We start from the raw sequence: 8,395 nt of genomic DNA on the forward strand, positions 1-8,395 counted from the left end.
GAACCGGCCAGTCACCTAAGAATGTATAACTCAAGTAATCTGGCAGTGGGTAGAGCTCAAGTGTGGGAGCTTCTTCAATAAATGGTTGAAAATGCTCGTGATAAATTTTCATCTCTGCTAACCCAAGAGAATCGAATGGCATATCTAACTTCCTCTTCGACGAAGGTGGATTCAAAACCTGCAATTCCTCTGTTCCTTCTTCAACTTCAATAACTGATTCCCTTATTAAGGATCTCTATAAGGTATCTAACCTTGGTAATTGCTCAGGTTCTGAATTCATGATAGAGTCGACCCGCTCTACTTAAAAGCACTCCTCTTTAGTTGTGGGTAACTTTATTGTCTTGAACACATTAAAAGTGACCTTTTGATCGTCAACCTTCATCGTAAGCTCTCCTTTTTACACATCGATCATAGTTCGGCCTGTAGCTAAGAATGGTCTCCCCAAGATAATGGGAATCTTCTTATCCTCCTCAAAGTTAAGAATTACAAAGTCAGCAGGGAAGATGAGTTTATCCACCTTGACCAAGACATCCTCCAATATACCTCATGGATAAGCGATGGAACAATCAGCTAGTTGCAATGACATGTATGTTGGTTTTGGATCAGGCAGACCAAGCTTCTTAAAGATAGACAAGGGCATCAGATTGATGTTAGCTCCCGAATCACATAAACACTTTTCGAAAGACAAGTTTCTAATAGAACAAGGAATAGTGAAGCTTCCAGGATCTTTAAGTTTCAGAGGCAACTTCTGTTGCAGCAAAGCACTGCATTCCTCCCTAAGAGCAACGGTCTCTAAGTCATCGAGCTTCACTTTTTGAGAGATAATACCTTTTATAAACCTTGAATAGCTAGGCATCTGTTCAAGAATTTCAGCGAAAGGTATGTTGATATGAAATTTCTTGAACACCTCCAGAAACTTCTCAAACTGCTTATCCAGCTTTTTCTTCTGCAGCCTCTTAGGAAAAGGAGGGGGAGGATAGATCCGTTTCTCCCCTGTATTACCCTCATAAGGAGTGTGCTCAATAGTAGTCTTCCTTGATTCCACTTCTGCTTCCTTCTGTACTTCTTCTTCAGCCAAAACTTCTGATTATGGAACTTGAGATTTTTCAGGGCTTGCAACTTTCCCAGACCTCAATATAATTGCCTTAACCTGCTCTTCTACTTCCCTCTTTCCTGGAACTACTATATCAACAGAAAGCATTCCTGGTAGTCGATTCAATAAGACGTTAGCAATTTGTCCTATCTGGTTCTCCAAAGTCATGATAGAAACAACCTGGCTTTGGCATATAAGAGCCTGGTTTTTGCACATAAGCCTCAACTCCTCCAATTCAGATTTTTTATTCAAAGATTGACCTGCATCATGAGTTTGTTGTTGAAGTTGGATTTGTTGTCTTGGTGCAAATTGTTGCTGAAAACCAGGATGGTTGAATTGTTTTTCTCCAAACTGCTGATAAGGCTGTTGTACCGTATTTTGATTGTTGCTCCAACTGAAGTTAGGATGATTCCAGTTGTCAGAATGATAAGTGTCTGGAACTGGTTGTTGCGATCTCTGAAAGTTGCTCACAAACTGAGCTGATTCACTAGATATAGCGCATTGCTCTGTCGCATGCGAACCTGCACACAGCTCACAAACTCTGGTTATCTGATTAATACCATAGTTAGCCAGATAATCGATCTTCATAGACAATGCCTTTAGTTGAGCAGTTATAGCCATAGTTGTATCCACTTCAAGAACTCCTGCTACCTTGCCCTGTGGCAATCTCTGGGTTGGATACTGATATTCATTAGCAGCCATCAATTCAATTAGATCATAAGCTTCCTCATAGCTCTTTACCCATAATGCTCCACCTGATGTTGCATCGAGCATGGGTCTTGACTGTGCTCCCAACCCGTTATAAAAACAATTAATGATCATCCAATTAGGATTTCCATGATGAGGACACATTGGGATTTCCATGATGAGGACACTTCCTAAGCATATCCTTGTAGCGCTCCCAAGCTTCATATAAAGATTCTTCCAATTTCTGCGCAAATTGAGTAATAGCGTTTCTGATTGCAGTTGTCTTTGCCATAGGGAAGAATTTAGTGAGAAAAACTTTTGAGCAAGATCTTCCCAAGTAGTAATTGAACCAGCTGGTAGAGAGTGTAACCAGCTCTTAGCCTTGTCCCTCATAGAGAATGGGAATAGTCTCAGCTTCACAACATCTTCAGAAACACCGTTGAACTTGAAGGTGTCGCAGATCTCAATGAAATCCCTAATATGCATATTGGGATCTTCCGTTGGAGAAACCCCAAACTGGATTGAATTCTGCACCCATTAAATTATTCCAGGCTTGATCTCAAAGGTATTAGCTGTGATAGCTGGCCTGACAATGCTAGATTGAATGTCATTGATCTTGGGTTGAGAAAAATCCATCAAGACTTTCATTTGTGCTGCTGGATCTCCCATTGTAACGAGTACCTGAAACACAACAAGTAAACCGTGAAAGTAAAAGAGTCTGAGTCAGTGAACTTTAACGACCACTGATGACAAGCACATAAACTAAATAATTAACAACACCGAGGCCCCGGCAGCGGCACAAAAAACTTGTTAGGATGAAAACACGCGCTAAAATACATGCAAGTATACGCGTTCACAAATAGTATAAGATATAAATCAGATTCGTTCCAACAGAGTCTGGTTTAGGTTAAGTTTAATTTATGCACCTATACAACAATGTATGGTTATCGCTCAATGCTAAGACAAATAACAAATTGGGTTTTGATTAAACTAAGAGATTATACTAAATAGCATTAACTAAGAGAATTGAGGTTGAATTACTATATATGACAAATATGAGATCCTAACTTCATTAAATACTTCATTCAATAGCCTTTTTGTTCTTAACCTTAGCATGTAATGGTGATGACACTAATCAGATAACACGAAACTAGTAAAAGCCAACTTTCGTTGTATGAATACCCTACTACCAAGCATCCACAAAAGATATAGAAGTTGAATAGACACCAATTATGCTTAGTCCTTATATGTCTATAAGAATTGAAAATATACCGGTTTAATGCGCAAGTTATCTATCGTGATTACATAGGGCAAGTAAGATGGTTAAAATTACCTACGAATCATGCATAACAATTACATGAACCTATGCTAGCATGACAAGTTCTAAACCTCTATATTCACTGTCGCTTAAATAGAGATTAACATGTTATCTTATATGTTAGCTACGTACATAAGACGAATAAGCACAACCAATACTAGGATATCAATCAATCACCACACACCAAGATATTGAAATAAATTAACTATAGAAATCCATAAGTAAATCCGTTAGAACCCCACGAGAACGATTAGTTCATAATCAAACTCATCGTCACCATGGGTTCCAATGAAAGCATGATAATAAACAATATAAGAGTACTAAGGTTCAAAGACAACAAGCATCCAAGTATCAACTATATTGAAGAAAACAAGAGTCTTCTTCTCCGTAGCCTTCTCGTGCTCTCTAGGTCTTGTTATTGCTCTCCCAGGCCTCCTTGGTGTTGAAAATGTCTTTTTATGGGTATATATAGACACCAGGATGACCAGGACTCTCAAAATCTTCAATTTCAACTAAAATCAGGATTCTGGGGCAGGAACTGGGCACGGCCGTCCGGCGCGGCCGCGCTGACATTCTGGAATTTTTCTGACAAATCTTGTTTTGGCCATATCTTGAGTTCTGCTCGTCAGAATTAGGCGATTCAACTGCCCACGCAAAGCTAAAGAGATTGTCTACAACTTGAGAATAGCCTAGGCTTCCGATTCTGATCTTTTTTCAGGATAATTCTTTGAAAAGATTCTTTCTTCCTTTAACTGATGCCTGAAATGCAATAACACAAAAACACATCAAAAATACCAAAAACTTGAGTCCAAAACACCAACATAAGCCTGAAATGAAGCGTTCCAAGTAGATATAAAATCCACTTATCATATGCCTTGTGAAGCTTCATGGATGCGTATTCTGGTTATAACCAAATTCCCATATACGGCCCCGATCAAGAGCATACATCCTTCATAACTAATATAAGGTTATATTGCTACATAGGGATGTCGTTTTGTGGCGCCCCAAAAAACCAGGGTCAGGGATCTCGGAGGCCACGCCATCTAAACCACTACAAACCACATAGCTCACGCCACAATATATAAATACTCACACCTTATGACCCCACACTTAACACACACACACACTTACAGGTTATTGTCTTGGAAACAAACCATTCATAACTAGAGTAAATCAAACCACAAAGTGATAATTATTACAACTCAAAAGTAATTAAGTCTTACCGGGGAATAACCTTTAAGTAAGGCTAGTCCGTCAGCCAAATATACGTTTCTTATTTATTACCATACATAAGTCATACTTATAAATAAGCCGAACTAAAAACAACTGAAAACCAATCCAGCTTATTCGGACTACTTGGGGTACAGCACCAAACAACCTACGGAACAACTAGCCATTTTCTACCCGTTTCCTGGCTGTGTTTCTCATGGTAGGCATCTTGATTCACTATTGTGTTGTGTAAATTTAAGAAAATAAGTGTGAGCTATAATGCCCAGCATAATAATGTACAGTATGAAAATGGCTGTAATGGTAAACTTACATAAAATATCTTATAAGATAATTACGTTTTATTCGAACATAGTTTTCCTTGGTGATACACACCTTCTTATGAAAATAATCCTTTAGTGGATTTTATTATCCTGCGAATACTTTAAAAGTAAACCCAGCACCTAGGCTTGGGTTACGGTATTGCATCACAATTCTAATTGGAAGAATAGGACACTCATTGGAGCCACCGCATACGATGATCAGTCGTACTACGATAAAAGTAACCTTTTCTACTAGTAGAAGGACGACACCTTCGTATTCCGGTTATCACCCCTGCCGCATACGGGCTATGTGTCCTCATTTTGGGTATACACACACTTCGCAGGTCCTTAGGTACGTATAGTACCGTCTCCTACGGTACAAGTAGTCTATCCAATACACGAAGTACTTGGATCCTACCCCTCCTTTTTCCTTTAGGAAATCCTATCGTATCTCGAGAACTCGAACCACATCGAAGTTCCCCCAAGCGTTTTGCTTGTTGATAGAAACATCTTGATTTATTAGTGTATATATGTATATGTATACGTACTTCCAAATCTTTCGGAGGAAGTACTGTAAGTCATATGTCATAGCCTATTTGTATATTCGAGGATTCAACTCAACTCAAATAAGAATGTAATAAGTAAATAGTGGATCGACCGTCAGAGAGATCTCGCAAAGTAATATCTGTCAAAGGATTCAGAAACAAGGTTCATCTACAGACTTGAGGAGTTAATTCACTGGAAGAAGTTCAAGAAGTTGATCATGCCTCAGTGATATAAATCAAGATCGTGGATTTAATCAAGTGACAGAGATCTCGTCAGAGTATCATTAATTACAAGGATTTAATCTGAATAAAATCAAAGTGTCAAAGTCAAGACATGAAGAAACGTCACGGAAGTTAGTCACTCATGAACCAGACAGTACATCGAGTGTCAACGTGGAAGTGGTGGAATTGATTCATAATTTTCAGTGATTTTCAGAAGATCTGCAGAAGGATGGGTGCTGTTGAAGACTAGAATTAATTCTCTATTAATTAATTAAGTCATCTAATTTAATTAAGAAAATAAATTATATCTGTGAAGAATAATTTATTTATTAATTGAATTAATTGATTAATTAATTCTGAATTAATTTTAGGAATTTTCAGAATTTAAATTGGATTAAAATCTGCATTAAATCAGCAAGACAATTGAAAATGAACTAGCATGACAATCAGGATTGTCATACCGATTGTCATGCTAGGCCATTTTCAATAGTCTCACCGAAAGTTACACTAGGAGAAGGATTGTCTTGCTAGTTCATTCAGATTGTCATGCTAGTTCATTCAGATTGTCTTGCTAGTTCAATCCATTGTCCTACCGAAAGTCTTGCCAGCTATAGGATTGTCATGCCAATTAAATTCTATTCGGCTGTTGATTAAATAGAAGCAGAGAAGCAGCATCTCAAAGATATCCAACACACAAGTCAAGAACACAGCAGCCGCAGCAAATATTTCATTTTTCATCTGCTTACATCAAGATCAAAATTCTAGTTTGTTAATGTTAAATCCAAACCACTAGAATTATTTATCTTGTTCTTGTGTAACAATCTAGCGGATCAAAATCCCTAGAACTTAATCTCAAATCACGTTTAGCATTTGATTCTAATTATTACAAAAATAGAAAAAGTTCATGTCGAATTTATTCTAGATTTGTGATAATTGATTTGAGATTAATACCTTGTAATCGATACAGTTGTTGTAACACCTTTCAAGTTTAATAATATTTTTATTTAACTTGAATTTTGTTTCACATTTTTTATTCCGCATTTATTCGATTATTTGCTACTGTTTGTATTCAACCCCCCCTTCTACAAACACATTGGGACCCAACAATTGGTATCAGAGCCTTCTGATTAACGAACAAATCAAGATCCTAGACTTTTGTGATTTTTCAACTCCTTGAATTTTTATTTATTCAAAAATTCATAATGACTTCACATAAAGTTGGAACCGTTAAAATTCCACAATTTGATAAAGAGAATTATATCATGTGGAAGAAGAAGATGCTATTATTTTTACAAGTTACAAATCCCAAATACAAACTTGTTAAAGAAGGGTATAAAAACTCCGATGGTTATTGAACCGGAGGTAATAATAGATGGTGTGGTGACTACTGAAGCTAGAACCTATCCAAAAGAGCCTGAAGATTTTACTCCTGCTGAGAAGGAAGAAGCCTCCTTGGATGCCAGCCTTCAATTTAATATTAATTGATTCCCTTGATCCCTTGATGAACAGACATGTGATGAACTGTAAAAATTCCAAACACATGTGGGAAACTATTGAGGTGATTAATGAAGGCACAGAGGAAGTTAGGGAGAACAAGTTGGAAATCCTAACCTCTGAATATGAACATTTCAAATCAAATCCAGGAGAAGGAATTACTGAAGTGTTTGAGAGGTACAATACGTTGATCAACAACCTGAACATCAATGGAAAGTATTATTCAATCAGGGAGGTCAACAAAAAGTTCCTTTTAACACTGCCAGCTCATCTTGAACATAGAATCACTGCCATTAGAGAAGCTAGAGATCTGAGTGAGATTTCTTTGGACAGGCTCTATGGAGTGTTAAAAACCTATGAGTTGGAGCAGATTCAACAGAAGGAAGTCTACGGGAAGGATAGAATGGTCAGCACATCTACTGCACTTGTAGCTGAAGGTCAACAACAACAACAATCTCAACAGTTAGAAAGAATGGTACAGTTTTCCAAGGGTGAGGAAAATGAGTTAGTAGCAGAATATGATCCTCCTACTACAAATCAATCAAGTGATGATTTTTATTCCTTGGAAGAGCTGGAGCAATTGGAAGATGAATCAATGGCCCAAATTGTCAAGAGATTCTCCCATGTCAGATTCAGGAGGAATCCCAAGCTTAAGTACAAGTCCAACTACAACAAATTCCAGAAAGGTGGATCTTCATCCTCTAACACCAGCAGTGGTGGGTACAAAACAGGGATGGTTGATCGAAGCACCATTAGATGCTATAACTGCAATGAGTTGGGACACTTTGCCACAGAATGTAGGAAGCCAAAGCAAGTAAGAAAGAACTCTGAAAGGGCTTATCTGGCAAAGGGAAGAAGCTGGGATGATACTGACAGTGAAGATGAAGATGAAGGAAATCTTGCTCTTATGGCTATTGATGGAAAAGCTTCATCGTCAAGAATAGAGGTAAAACTTTCTGATGCTGAAATGGTTTATCATCTAAGAGGTAACTTAGATTGTGCACGTCGTGATAATGAACTGTTAAGTTTACAGATCACAGACCTTGAGAAAGAGGTCAATAAATTAAGACTTGTGCACATTAATCAAGACAAATTAAAAGAACAGGTATCTTTTCTAGAGAATAGAGTTGACTGTTATAGAAAACTCGAAACTATTCTCAAAGACAAGATCACCGGTCTTGAGACTAAGGTTAGAGCCTACTTCAATTCTTGTTCGAAGGCTAAAGAGTTCTACAGTAAGCAAGCTGTTAATCAAACATCTGGAATAGGATATGATTACAATGCTGCTATTGGAGAATTAGGCATAAACTCCCCTCCTCATGTCTGTGCTAAAGGGAGGGAAGTACCACATGTGCTTAAGGGTGTTGATGAACCCCTCTATAAAGCATCAATTGCTGAACCATTTGATGCGACCTCTTCTGTTATTCAAGAAGAAATACGTGCTGAGGATCATGCTAATGAGAATATTGTTTCCAAGTCAAGTGAGTCGAAAGTTCCAGTCAAAGTT

General features: G+C 37.8%; 1 non-coding gene across 1 annotated transcript; it reads left to right on the plus strand.

The window, feature by feature from the left end:
* Positions 1-1,950: 1,950 nt before the first annotated feature.
* LOC141682154 (small nucleolar RNA R71) lies at positions 1,951-2,057 on the plus strand. Its single transcript, XR_012559556.1, has one exon. It is a non-coding gene; the product is annotated as a small nucleolar RNA R71 (small nucleolar RNA).
* The last annotated feature ends 6,338 nt before the right edge of the window (positions 2,058-8,395 follow it).

Source organism: Apium graveolens, chromosome 8, assembly GCF_009905375.1.
Source record: "Apium graveolens cultivar Ventura chromosome 8, ASM990537v1, whole genome shotgun sequence".
Lineage (NCBI taxonomy): Eukaryota > Viridiplantae > Streptophyta > Magnoliopsida > Apiales > Apiaceae > Apium > Apium graveolens.